Here is a 14,099-nt window from a genome sequence, read left to right as displayed (position 1 = left end):
ACCAAAACAGCTGAGTTTTCAGAAGCAATGGAGCGATGTGGAGTTAGGTTTTGTCGAAGGCACTCTCCGGACCCTGACACTGCACTGCACACGTGGTCACAACCGCTGATGGTGGGGAGGGAGACCTCCGAAGGAGACCACCCAGCTGTAACCTGAAGCATTGGCAGAACCAACCAGCCATGCAGGAATGGTGGGAATGGGGTCCGAAGGAGGGAACAGCAGCTTTCAGGGTGCAGGGGGGTCCCCACATTCTGGAAAAGAGAAGGCCTGGTCCCTAGAGTGACAGTCCCTAAGAGCAGCCGGACTCAGGTACTGCCTCCCCCACAATGGCCAGGATTCCTGAGCTTCCAAGAGGAGATGGCTCGGCTGGGGAGACCCTGGAGCGCTGACTTGAGGGAGCAGAGCCCCACTGTTCAGAGGCCCCTTGGTGTGTAATGGGGTGGTTAAGACTAAGGTAAGAGGTGACACCCCGGAGGGGCATTTTTAAAACTGTGCCGCAGTCTGGCTGGGCACAAAATAACCGAGCCGCCACACAGCCTTGTAGGTTCAAAACAGGAACTCCTTTATTCTCCACACTCCTGCGAACGCCACACATGCGGCCTTGTCCCGGGACACACCACACACCAACCGGAAATCCCTTCTCTGGCACTTCCCCAACCAATGGGAACTCTCCGGGAATCCCCTCAAGAACTCCAAAGTAGCAGGCCAAGGCGGACAGCAGGGGTCTAATATACACAGCTTAACATAATTATCATCTCAATGGCTTGCTGGTGTCACCTCTCAACCACTCTGTTCTGGCAAAAATGCCAAGAGTCATTAGGACTTGGCTATGGCTCTCAGCAAAACTGCTCCAGGCTCATTCTTTGCCACCATTTGGATCTTAAATGTCCCACAGAGGCCCGTGTGTCACAGCCATAGTCCCCATCTTGGTGCTATTGGGAGATGGTAGAAACTTTGGGATGTGGGGTCTAGCGGGAGGTCCTAGGTTGTTAGGGACACACACCAGAAGTGGTTAGTTGTATTTGCCTGCTCTCCCTCCTCTCTTGCTCTGTGGCCATGAGGGGAGTGGTTTCACTACCTTCATGGTGTCCCTCCTCGCCACATTTCCAAAGACAGTGGGGTCTGTTGATCATGAGCTGAAGCCTCCAAAACTGTGAGCCAAAATAAACCTTTTTTTTCTTTACAAGTTGATTATCTCAGGTAGTTGTTGCAGTAACAGAAAGCTGTCTGATACATTTTGGTCATGTGGGGAGATAACCAACCTGAGGGCACCTTCTTATCCAAGGAAAACTTCTTTTAGATTTTCACTTTTAATTATTTAAATGTTCCTTGCCTCAAAAGTGTCAAACAGCAAGACCTGATGGTGATAACCATCCATTCATTTAAAACTCTGGGCTCCTGCTATCAGCCAGTTGCCGTGGAGAAGGCTACAATAAAAATAGAAGGTTCCTAAGAAGACAGTGCTTGGATTCCACTGGATTAGCAAAAGGTCTTACCTGTTCCTCCACCATGTACAAGATGGCTGCTGGAAAGAGGCCATTATTTTGAAAAATGGATCTAATGCTTCCTGGAAGGGAAAGTGAATCCCCTGGGTCCTGACCCCTCAGATTTGGAGTTCAGAGCAGACAGATAAAGAAGGACCAGAAGGTCAAGGTCAAGGAAGAGGCAAGGACAATTAATTTCATAAAATAAAGGAATCTGTGAACAGAGTAGGTCGAGGATGACAACTAAGCTCAACCCCAGGCCACAGCGAGGTTGCTTTCCCATGGCTGGTGCAGGGGACCAGGTGGTGTCCACCTCAAGCAATACCTAGACAGGAACCACAAAGCACTCTAACCTCATGCCAGCAGGGGTCCTGCAGCCACAGAACATTGCAGCTGCAGATCTACATGGGCCACAGTTGGACATTGACACTGTGGGTCAGCATGGAGCAATGGCAGCAGGAGACTGATCAGAGGCCCATTCTTTCCTTCTTAGCATTTAAAGGGAAAAGGATTCCTCTTGGACTCTATTAAACAATGTTGTTGAGCATTTTGATGTAGGAGGAGGAGGAGGCAAGAGGGAGACTTTGGAACTCCTCCTAATGAGGTTGGGGCCATATGGCAACATTGTAATGAAATAAAAAACTATCGCTTATGTAGTACTTATTTCATTTTCCCATGCAAACAACACCCTTACAGAATTCAGGTGCCCAAAGAAGATACCTCTGTCCCTAAGCTGCAAGTATGAATTGCATTTGGGCTCACCTTTTGGGATAATTGTGATGGTGTCTGCCGTGCTTGGTTTGGGGGAGTCTATGCACCTGATTCTGTCAATGATCCATGAGAGAATTGTGGGCAGCTTCGGGGGAGTTCCATGAGAAGGGAGAGGCCAGAGGTGGGTGGAGGTCCCTCTGTCTTCCCTCCTCTTCCTGCTCTCATGGAAGGATGTGAGGCTTGAAGCCCTTGAGCCATTTCCAGTCAGTAGGAAACCAGCCAAGGAAATCAGGAATATGTGATCGAGGTCTCCTGCTGCAGTGTGGAGCCGCAGGCAGCCCAGGACTTCTAGGGCTTCCCGTTTTGCTTTGGGGTGATTATGTGTCTTCACCTGTGGGCACACTTTAGTTTTCTTACTATAATACAGAGGCATACAATTTCCACAGACCAGGTTTCCCAAGGACACAGCATCAAAGCAGCATGTGTGACAGGTTGCATCACAATTTCCCTTAAGAAACTTACTTTCAAATAAGCACTTTCAGATCCCTATCCTTAGCTCTCCAGTAAGTTCCATTATGGGGAAGAAACAGCCTAGAACTCCTCCCCTTCCCAGTTTCCGACACACAGGGCATGCCCCCAAACATGTGTTTTAAAAATGATCTAAACTGCGGTTTCATCCTTCTAGGAACATTAAAGAAAATCGTTAGCAAGTACAAATGCGGGCTGAATCCTCAACACAGGCACAGAGATCTTCAGAGGCCCATAGGAAAACGACTCTGGGAGTGGTAGTCCTTCTCAACCCATTACTACAGAGCCCTGTGCAGATTCCTCCAAATCTTCAATGTTTAAAAAACAAATGGTCGATCCCTGCTGCAGCAATCACTCATGTTTGATTGTGTCTTTGAAGGTGAAAAAGTACAAATAGCTTGAAAGGAAGAAATACACAGAGGAGCGATCGATCTGATTTACCTATTCCAGTGGCAAGCCAGGCACTGCCGCAGCAGCGTGGCGGGCGCCCCTGCGTCCTCAGAGAGCAAATGCCCAGGACCCTGGCCCTGCTGTGAACATGTCCTGCTGACCAGCTACCCGATCACCATGGAGCGAGAACATCTGACTAGCAGGAAGCCATTGGTTCCCTGGGTCACAGGTTTGCTGGTCCACAGGTCCCTCGTCACCTGTGTGGGTGCCCAGGGGGCAGGAGCAATCATCAGACCCAACAATGGATCATTTGGCTCCCCTTTCCCAGATGAAGATCCAAGATATCACCAAGAGAGAAGGTAAGGGAGGGACAGTGGACACCACGTACCCAACACACAGCTTGCCACGCCGTGCTGGCTCTACCACGTGCTCTCCCCATGTGAACTTCATGTCCCTGTCTTCACATACGGGGGCTTAGTCACGCTGCTTGCTGGAGTGCCCCGGGCAGTGAGAGATGAGCAGAGTTGCAGGTGGACCCAGGAAGGCACAATTTAGACCCCAAATGGCCACAATCCTCAACTTGTGATCTAAACTCACATCAAGGCACTCGTTCTGAGTATCTGTGGATAACAGTGGATTTCTATGTCATTGACACCCAACATCCACTCACCTTGTCCATGGAAACAATGCCTCGCATGTCCTCCAGAGACAGGCAAGTGACCCAGGCCAAGAGAATCAAAGCTCCTTTTTCCATCACCATGATGCCCACACCAGGGATGGGTCATGGCACCACAGAGTCAGGGAGGCCCAGCTCTGTGGTCTTTTGTGGGAGAAAAGCACCCCGCCAAACCACTGGGGGTGCTGGCAGCCACTCTGCCCCACATGCAGACCAAGCGTTCCCCGGGCATTGCTTCTTGATCTTGCCTTTCCTGAAGCCAATTATTCCACCGGAGGGCTTCATAAGTCAATAAGCCTAAGCCATTTTGAGCCAGGTTTTCTGTGTCACTTGCAAACACATCAAACAAAAGAGAGTCAAGGGGATTATTCAAAGATTCAGTTTGCAGATGACTTTTTCATTTTGATAGATGAAATTAAATTTTGTCATCTATGTACTGTCACTCTACTGCCAAAATCTGAGAAGGTTATGAAACAAAATAGGCTTATTGTGAAGAAGGTGAACAGGAGCTGTGCTCACACTCTGAGACCCTTGCACCCCCTCAGCACACTTCTGATTTCAGTTCCAGCGGCAGGGGCAGGTTGGGTGCCATGAGACTCACGTGGTCCTCATCTCATGTCTGGTGGCTGCTACGACTCTTCCTTCTTGACCTCGGGGCTTTCCCTCAGGCGGGGGAACACCCTCAGCTCCTGCTTAGTGTGGAGCTCAGGTGTGTGAGTGAGAATGCTCCATGTGCGACCCTTCCCCACGTAGGAGGGTGGAGCAGCCTCACAAGGATCCGGTCTCTTGTCTTGCCTGCCTCCTGGGATGCTCGGAGGCCCTGCGAGTGGCAAGCCCCCACTGCCCACAGCAGAGACCTTCCCTCTGGCCTGGACCACCCCCCAAGCTCAATTACCTTCACCTAAGTCTCTATCCCAGGCTCAAATTTCCCTTCACCAAGACAGATGCTGTCTTTAGAATGCTGAGAAACAGAGGATAGATGGGACAGATGTGAAAACGTCATTCATACAAGACAGGGTGGTCAGTGTTCCAGGAAGAGCCCGGGAGCTGAGAGGACCTCTGGCCTGCATGGCAGTGTTTGAGCTGGGCGGCATCACCGCCTCCATCTGCAGAAGAGGAGGCTGGAGCATGGGTGGGGGTGGCCTGGCTGCACCTGTGATTTGTATTGGGCCCCACATAAGCTGAGGCCCTCCTCAGACTGGACAGAGCCCCTACCTGGAACCATCACAAGTGCTGTTAAGGTTCAGTTGTGAGGTGTCCCCCAAAAGCTCATGGGTGAGGCAATGCAAGAAAGTTTAGAAGTGAGATGATTGGGTTAAGAGAGTCTGAACCTAATCAGCGCACTAATCTGTGGATGGGGATTAACTAGGTGGTGACTGTAGACATGAGGGATGTGGCTGGAGGAGGTGGGTTATTGGGGGCAGGCCTTTCACTTAAGTTCCTGGGGGCTGGGAGTTTAAATTTATTGAGGATCATAATATCGTTGCTTTGGTTTTGCCTTTACTGTATCTCAAACAGAAGTCTCTACTGGAAATTAAATTTGAACTCAAGTATTCATATTCACTTGCCAATTAAGAGATTTAAAAATACATGACTCACAATTTAGCCCCAAGCCCACCTTCTTACCGCTTTCAAACTCTATCATGGAGATGCTCCTCTGTGGCCCTTGGCTTGAGGACCTCTCTGGCCTTTTTCCCTCTTGACTGCTACCCTCACTGGCCTGAGAGTTTACCTGCAAGTCACAGTCTTGGTCTGGGGTTCCTGAAACCAGCTGGGCTTATTTTCACAAGTGGTTAAAATTCCTTCTTTGTTCTCTGAGTTTTTATTGGAAGCAGCCAGGCTCTGTAATGTCACCAAAGCTCTCAGACTGGGGTCTCACTCCCCTACTGATAACAAATTGACCATGAAACATTCACTAAAGGAAAAGAGTATAATCTCAGCTCTGTATTACGGTGCTCAGAGAGTCACTAAGCCTGTGGAGTATTGTGCTTTGATTTTTCGGCAGTGAACCTCCCTGAGTCTGCGACATAACTGCATCATGCCGCCTGGTAGCATTTACTAAGGGATTTCTCTTTAGCTCATCTGACTCAACCTTGTTTTTTTCTGTCTCACTCTCCATCCCATGTTCTCGAGAATTTTTTTTTTTCTTTTTTCTTTTGTTGCCGTGCTGGAGATTGAACCCAGGGCCTCTCAAATGCTAGACAAGCACTCTACCACGAAGCCACATCCTCACCCCTCCCTGCCTCCTTCTCTAGCTTCAGGTGCAGCCTGGGTAGAAGACTTGGGAAGCTCCCATGAGACTAAATTAACAACTGGTTGGGGATGTTTAACTCTTTGTAACAGCATCGTACCTAGTAATCAAAGAGCAGGAATAGCCCAAACACCCTTCAAGTGGTAAAGGCTCTATAAATGTGGTATATCCCAAATCTGGAATATTCTATAACAACATATTCTATGGAGTTCTGACACATGCTACATTGTAGATGAACTTTGAGAAAACCATGCCTAGCCAAAGAAGCTGGGCACAAAACATCACGTGGCATATAATTCCAATTACATCAAATGTCCAAAGTTGGTGAATTTACACAGAGAGCAAGGAGACTATTGGTTCTTTGGGTGTTGAATGCAAATTCAATGTGTGGTACTTTTTATTTATGAGGGTTATCAGGACACGACCCACTTGTAAGCTGAGGAGCCCCCCATGGGTCCTCAAAACCCTTCAATATTCCTTGTGCTTCCTTCCACTCGGCCTGTGCCAGGGGGCCGCGTCTGGGGAGTTCTGCAGCCTGTTCACCAGCACCATTTCCACTGATGTCTTGGCCCACAGGGAAGAGAGCCCACAGATGTGTGTGACAAGCATGGTGTCCTCTGATCTATGTGCAGCTGACCATGTTGCCTATCTACGTAAGGGAAGAATTCAGGGGGATGAACTCCAGCATCACCCGTAGACAAAGGTGTGTGTGGCTCGAGTCTCCCCTGGGAAAGGTCCCTTCCAGACCACCTGCTGAGTGGGCTTCCTAACCTGCTGATACCAGCAACGCCTGTGGGCGGCCAGGGCCAGTGAAGGCACCTGTGGAGGCTGGTGGGTGGGCAAGGGGCAGTGCAGCATCCTGTCCCCCAGGAGCACATTTCTACTACTTAATGAAAGAAACAGGCACCTCCAGGAGCAAAGCCAGTCCCCATGGAGAAGCAGGAGTCCCCAGGTGCCAGCAGCCTGTGTGTCCAAACCAGCCAGTAGGATGCATTAAACTACTTTTTCAATATATATTTTTTAATTTTTTAATATTTATTTATTTATTTTTTTTTTAGTTTTCGGCGGACACAACATCTTTGTTTGTATGTGGTGCTGAGGATCGAACCCTGGCCGCACGCATGGCAGGCAAGTGCGCTACAGCTTGAGCCACATCCCCAGCCCCTACTTTTTCAATATTTACAAAATAAAATTTGCACTCATAATTTTTGTGAACTTTCTTAGGCAGATTTTCTTGAGAATACTCTAGATCACTGAGCAAGCTCATGTCACAGGGTATTGCTGGGACCCAGAATGCCTGTGGCCCACACTCTCCCTCACTCCTATTCTTACTCTCTTTTCACTATTATCTAGTGGCAGCTCCACAGACACAGGAGTGGGTCACCAAAAGGTCCCTGTGTCTATCTCCCAGGCTCATGGGACGATGGCACATTCTGTCCCCTTGAGGTTGTGTGCATCCTATGACTATCTGTCCAGGTGAAAGTGATGTCCATTATCTCTGAGCATAGCTCTAGCTGCCAACTAAAAATCCTTAAAAGAACTTGGACTCCCATGTGAGGAGCAATTTTCAGGACAGTGGCTGATCCTGCAAAAGATATGGGGCATGATAAAATGTAACAAATTTTTGAGATCAGGATGGAGATATTTGTTACTGCACTATAAACTAGCTTAACCTGACTTCTACAATTAAACAAGGATGTAATCATCATAAAATTACTGTAAATTCTGAATTCGTGGGGCACACAGGAAGCATGGCACAACTATGGTGAGAAATTTCTTCCCTTCAGGAATTGATATCAGAGAATTTCTAGGCCAGATGGCTCAGTCTTCACTTCACTCCGAATATACACTGGCCTCTCTCTCCCTAAAGGACTGGAGAAAGAAAAGCGGAGATTTGGAAAGGGGAGCCTCGGGGCTAGAAGACAAGTGTAAGTAACAACCACCACACTAATTGGAGAAGGTAACGAGTTTCTCCAAGAACTATACCATGATGGTGATGGCCCCCACACCCTCTGCCCTGCATCCGAGACACAATCCATTTGAAAATTGACATGAAGTTCATGGAGATTTCCTCAAACATTCTGAACAATAAAAACTAAAAGAAAACTTAAGCTATGGAGTCTGATATAAATAAAGAAGTTTCCATTTCTTCCACAACTGAGCTCATTGTCTGGGATCCATACCTACTACAGAACATCTAGGAGCAGCTGTTAAAAATACAACATTTCCTCCAAATTCAATGCCAAATTAACACATGGCCTAAGGACTGAAGAAAGAGATAGCAGATGAAAATAACCTTTCACGTGGCAGCATAGTGAAGCACTGGTTGCATGTAGTGATGGAGACCTTCCTAAATTACAGCTTTGAGTCCAGTCAACGTGTCCAGGAATAGCTTAGAGCTTGAAAAGAATATGGAATAAGTGCCATTGGTGGAGGAGGTCATGCCCTTGGTTTTGCTTCAACCTTGACCATTGACAGACAGCAGCTTCTTGCAGGTGAATGTTCACTGGGTTTCTGATCAAAAAAGTCTATCCAGGAGAAAAACACTGAAGTCTAGGATAGATTTGCAAAATCATGTGCAAACTATAATAACCTTACCACTGTGTTGTAGGTAAAGAGGTGACTGAGAGAGGTTCAAGGGGGATAAGAAGGGAAAGAACAGGAAGAGAGATGAGATGTTCACAGCTCAGGTGTGTCTGCTTTCTAGAGGGGGCACCAGTGTGCTGATCAGAAGTGATGCTGGCATCTTACGGGAAGGAGTCAAGGAAGGCGTGGGGACCTGAAAGCAACCTTCTCACTCACTGGGGGAGCAGGACAGGTGAATAAAGAACACCTCAGCTGTAAGGGTCTGCAGAAGGTGCAGTAATGGCCTAAAGGTGACAGAAACGTATGGATAAACTCATTATGATGTTTGGGGAGACAGAGGATGCTTGCTTTTTAACAGGGAACAAAAAGTAAGGAAGGGTAAGAAGAAGACAGATTTTCAACATTCATTTGTATGTAAGATCTGATTCATGTTATATATGGGTTGCAACAAAATAAATACATATTTTATACAAACATAAAGACATTATTTTTTAATTTTTTTTCCTGTTTTGAAGGGGGTCAAAGTGTGTGGAATGGGTGAGGACAGCAGGATTATCTTTTGTTCTTTGAAAGAATTTCCTGAGACTGTGGCTGGTGAGTTTTGCCTTGAGCAGAGCCTGGGAGAAATTGCTAAGTAGGTACCCTGCCTCTGGACTCTTTGGGGTTTGACGAGTTTAACTTTGAAGGCTTTCCTGACCACGCAAATAGACACACGAAAGGATCTGAGGATGTTGAGTGAGCATGCAGATGACAGGATCCAATGGGGAAGACTGGTCCCTAAGGCTGGACGTGGGCTCTGGAGGGTCAGGACTTTAACCAGTGCCCTGTGAGGTTCACGGAGTCTCACAGGTTTGGACTCCTCTGACCAAAAGCAGAATATCAGGGTGGGGCGTGGACTCCATCCCACACTTCACAGGTGTGGAAACATGGCCAGATTGAAGCAAAATTTGCACCACAGAGAATCAAACTATTCCAGACTATTCCAATGGGGAGACAGACCATAACTCAGCCTGAGCTCAATTTCACTGAAAGAAAGAGTAGCATGGGACTGAGACCTACGCCATGGCTTCTTCCAATGGTGAATTTTCTCTGGTCCTCATGGGAGGGGCAGTTTTACAGCCTGAGGCTCTTTCTCTCCTGTAGAGGCCAGTTTTTCTTGAGGGTTCCATCTCAGGAGGGACAACTCTCAGGTCCCCAGCAAGATCCTCCTAGGCTGTAAAGCTGAAAGTGTCTTCTACGATGATTTGCCTCTCAAAGGAGCAGAGGAAAAGCGGACTCTGGTGAGTTTTCAAACTCAAAAGCTTGGAGACCAGGGTAGAGAGGAATCTCAGAGCTTGGTCACCTGTGTTCTGCGAGATCCAAAGAGGGCACTGGGGCCTGTAGGCAGGGGAGGTGGCCGCTTTACCACCCAGAGCCAGTTGCCCTGGCAACAGTTCTGTCCCTATGCTTATGGTTAAGATGTGACAAGGGAAGAAAGTAATTTTCAGAGGTGACCAGATTCGGGGGCCGCAGCAGCTCTAGGTCCATGAGCACCTCTCCAGGGATGGTTTGGGAGGGAGTTTCAAATTTGAGGGTCTCACTGACTTCCTGGGACTGCCATGGGATCACCAGTGAGGGCAAGCAGGTGCTTTGACACCATAAACCTTCCCTCAATCTGCCAGTGTGACCTGTGAGCAGAAGCTTGGTCTCCCCACCATGACCTCTAGGGGGGGATGATTGAATATGGAGTCCGGCCACTCCTGATGGCACTGCATAGCGTCACGGAAAAGCACCTAATGATTCTGTGGAGTGTCCAGTGTTTGACTGGCTTCCCAGCAGAACCCGTGGGAATTTCACTGCCTGCGCTGCAGTACAAGGAATCAAGAGAGAGAAGCCGTTGGTGACCACAGCAGTTGGAGTTGGAACAGGCTCCTCCACACATACCAGCCGCTGTGACAAAGGTCGGAGGTCTACAGCGCACAGCTGACCTCCAGGGGCCAGGACCTGCTCACGTCAAATGCGTGTGGGGCTCAGTTATCTGTGGTTTGAAGGCCCAACACCTAGTTTGATATAACCCAGGGATTAAGGATGACTTTTGCATTCTAATAGTTGAAATTGAAAGAAAATTTATTTTGACAACATTTGAAAATAATATGATATTGAAATTTAAGTGGCCACCAAGTTTTATTGGAATTAGGATGTGCCCATTCCTTTACATGGGGTCTGTGGCTGTTTCGTGTTCCAGTAGCAGCACTGGGCAGGTGCGAAAGGGGACATAAAATGATGGCTATGTGACTTTTATGTTTGCCAACTTCAGAAGTAAGGAAGCAGCTTTGGAAATGTCATTTTCTTTCATTTTGAGGCTTTCTGCCTCTTTCATTGATGCATCTATTGAATCAACAAATGGTGAAGGGCCCTCCTTTATCCCTGATGCTGCTTTTAGCCCCTGAGTCCATGACTCTGACCCTGAGAGGATGACCATCTGCAAGCAGAGGAGTGGGTCACCACGGGCATGGGCTTTGCTGAAATCCTCCCCTGAGCACATGTGCATCCACGCAGCCACACCACCTGCTTTGGCCCATCACCAGGTCCTGCTCACAAAGCCAGGACCTTCCTGCCACTTTGAGAAGGTGGAACGTGAACAAGAGAGTTCCTGCCCCCTCGGAACGGGCCCTCAGCTGGATGAAATGGAGGTAAGGGGATCAGAGAGCATTAAATAGCCAGCCGCTGACAGAGGCAGGGACTCCTGAGCCATGATGTGTTCCCTGAGCTACAGCCCTACAGGGCAGGGATGCTTGGGGATTCCTGAGGGTGTGATGATCTTTTGCTTCACTCTGCTCCCTGGGCGCAGGGGTCAGGCCCTCCTGCCTTTGTTGCTTGGGCAATTTTATTCTCCTTGACGTGAGTGTTTTCTCCCGACCAACCCAGTCTGCAACCGTCCCTCCCTTAGGCCCATATAACACTGTAGACATTTTCTGGGACACAAGTACACCTGATCAGAAGTGGCTCTCTGCTACCCTTTCCCTGTGACTGACTCTGTGTTCTCCGACAGAGGGGAGGATGTTCCGTCCATCTCTGTATCTCTAGGACGTAGCCCAGTGTCTGCAGCTGAACAGGTCGTAAGTGCTGTGAATGAACAAGAGAAGAGCTGTCGAGGGCTAGGGACTGTGGCCTATTTAGCATCTGGACCAGGGGGACTTGAGCGGGCATTCCCATGTAAAGGGGAGTCAACTCTTCTGCTCCCCACTGGGAAGATGGCACTGGGCACAACTGGGGCCAGATGTTCTAATCTTACAAGAGGAACAGAATTTTTTCTTCATATGTTGTTGTTTTAATTAACATTGACAATTATTATTTTTTTTAAGAACATGGCAGGCCACCAGTCACATGAGCACTTCTATGAGGGGCACCTGATCAAGGACCAATCTCTGCTTTAAAAGGCGATCAGGCTTCGGGGGCCTTCGGGGGCTCTGGGTGGCATGCTGAAGGTCTCAGCTAACTCTTGGGTCCTCCAACATTCTTCCTAGTATGGACAACATATCAAAAGTTGGCTCTCTTCACACTCTGTTACAGTTACCTTGTCTCTTGGTTGATTTTACTGAAGAAGTTTGGAATGATAGTAGCTTGGATTTCTATTCTTCTCTGCAGCCCAGAGTGATCCTATGAGGTTCTTCTGGTGCTGAGGTGGACAACAGAGTGGGCTACTTCTCAGGGGCTGTTGCGGTTTCCTGGTGTGGATGTACTTCTTTTAGTTTGCTGCACCTTCTCTCATGGGACATGATCGTTTTTAAATGTCCTTGGTCCATGAGGATAAAGCCTGGGTCCCTGCTGGCTCCCTGCTGGACTGCCTGGCTGTGGACTTCTTATTACATGAGAAAAACTGTTGGTTTATGCCAAGCTCTTGTGAGTTTTGTAGCCAAATGCATCCCTGGTTGAACCATTAGTGTTCCCCTATCTCTTTGAAATATGAGCTCTAATATCTCTCCTGGGTCTCTGTCAATCCCAGGCTTTTCTTAAACAAACCAACAAGAAACACTAATGTGTTTTTCAGTTTCGAAAGCAAACAAATTCATTCATCATTTCTGTTGTGCTCAGACAAACCTGTCATTTCTGAAGTGTTTCATCTCTGAAATCCACTGGAAGACAGCTTGTCATCTTGCATGGTCACTTAGTGAAGAGCTTCTGTGGGTCAGAATGCCTGGAGAGCTCGCCTGTCCTGGAGCTGATGATAATATACAGGGTGGGGTCGGGAAGGTCGGGTCCCAACAGTCCTTGTGCGGTCCCTGCCTGTGCAGGTGCGTGGGGAGGAGAGACTCTTGTGGCCCCACATCAGCACCATCTCTGCATCTGGGGACTGCAGCACAGGGCCAACACAGAGGTCCATTCAGAGAATACAGAAAGCACGACCATGTCACCTTGCTGTTCATTGCCTTTGGTGGCTCCTGGTAGTTTTGAGCCATAAAGTCACCAAATGCACAGTCAAGAGTCCTTTGCTTGTCACATGATGTTGACTTTCATGTGGGAGCAACACAGTCCTCTGTGCCCTGCTCCTGGCTGCCTTGTATATCCATGATACCTGCCTCCCCTCCAGGAACCTGCCAGGACCATTCCCTGTTCACCTATGTGAGCGTGATTGCCAAGGGCATGGCTGGCCACTCGACCCAGGTGCTCCTTGAGGCTGGGATCTCAGTATCCCCCACAGAAGGGATGTGACAAGCTAAGACATGGGTGGGCCCTGCTGGGACAATGGTCCTATGGGTACATGATGGACATGGGGAAGAGTGAAGCTATTCCTATTTATTAACAACAATACCTCGTGGCAGTGGTGGGTGCTAAGGTAGTTTGCACTTAGATTTGAGTCCTAAGTAAGTTGACTTTTAGCAAAAAGCAGGGGACCTAAGAACTTAAGTGCTAATGTCATTTCAGGAGGACACACTGGGGAGCAGCAGCCGAGGGGCTGTTGACCGTCCAGTGAACCATGTCAGCCAATCCAGCCCCTGTGTGCTTTGCAGTCCAATGGAACTTTTTCAGTGGTCACTCCCTGATCTGGTTCCAGACAACTGAGCAAGACTTGCAAGGATGTCACATAGGAAGTCCCCAGCCAGCCAGTGGGAATGCAGCTCCGGAAGAGCCTGACATATTTCTTAAATAAGGGAAATGCTAATGGTCCTGTTGACTGGTGACAATCGACTTCTGCCATTTGTCTTCCTGAATGAGTGGAAAGGGGATCTCATTTTAAGCCATCTTGGTGACTTCCCGTGCCCTCATCCATCTGCAGAGATATTAACGTTCTGGCTGCGCTGAATTTCTAAAGGCCAGGATGTGCATTTGGTTTAATGGTGTGACACCAACCAAGGAAAACAAGGCCATAAAATAAAAAGAGATGCTGCTTCTCCCCACGTTGGGAATAAAAGCATCAGGATGGAAGAAGAAAGCAGTTAGGGTAAGGATCAGGCCCACTGTGGTCCTCCTCGTCTGGATGGAACAGGTCTGC

This window comes from Marmota flaviventris, chromosome 1 (genome assembly GCF_047511675.1).
Source record: "Marmota flaviventris isolate mMarFla1 chromosome 1, mMarFla1.hap1, whole genome shotgun sequence".
Taxonomy (NCBI): domain Eukaryota; kingdom Metazoa; phylum Chordata; class Mammalia; order Rodentia; family Sciuridae; genus Marmota; species Marmota flaviventris.
Note: the sequence above shows the minus strand (reverse complement) of the source record.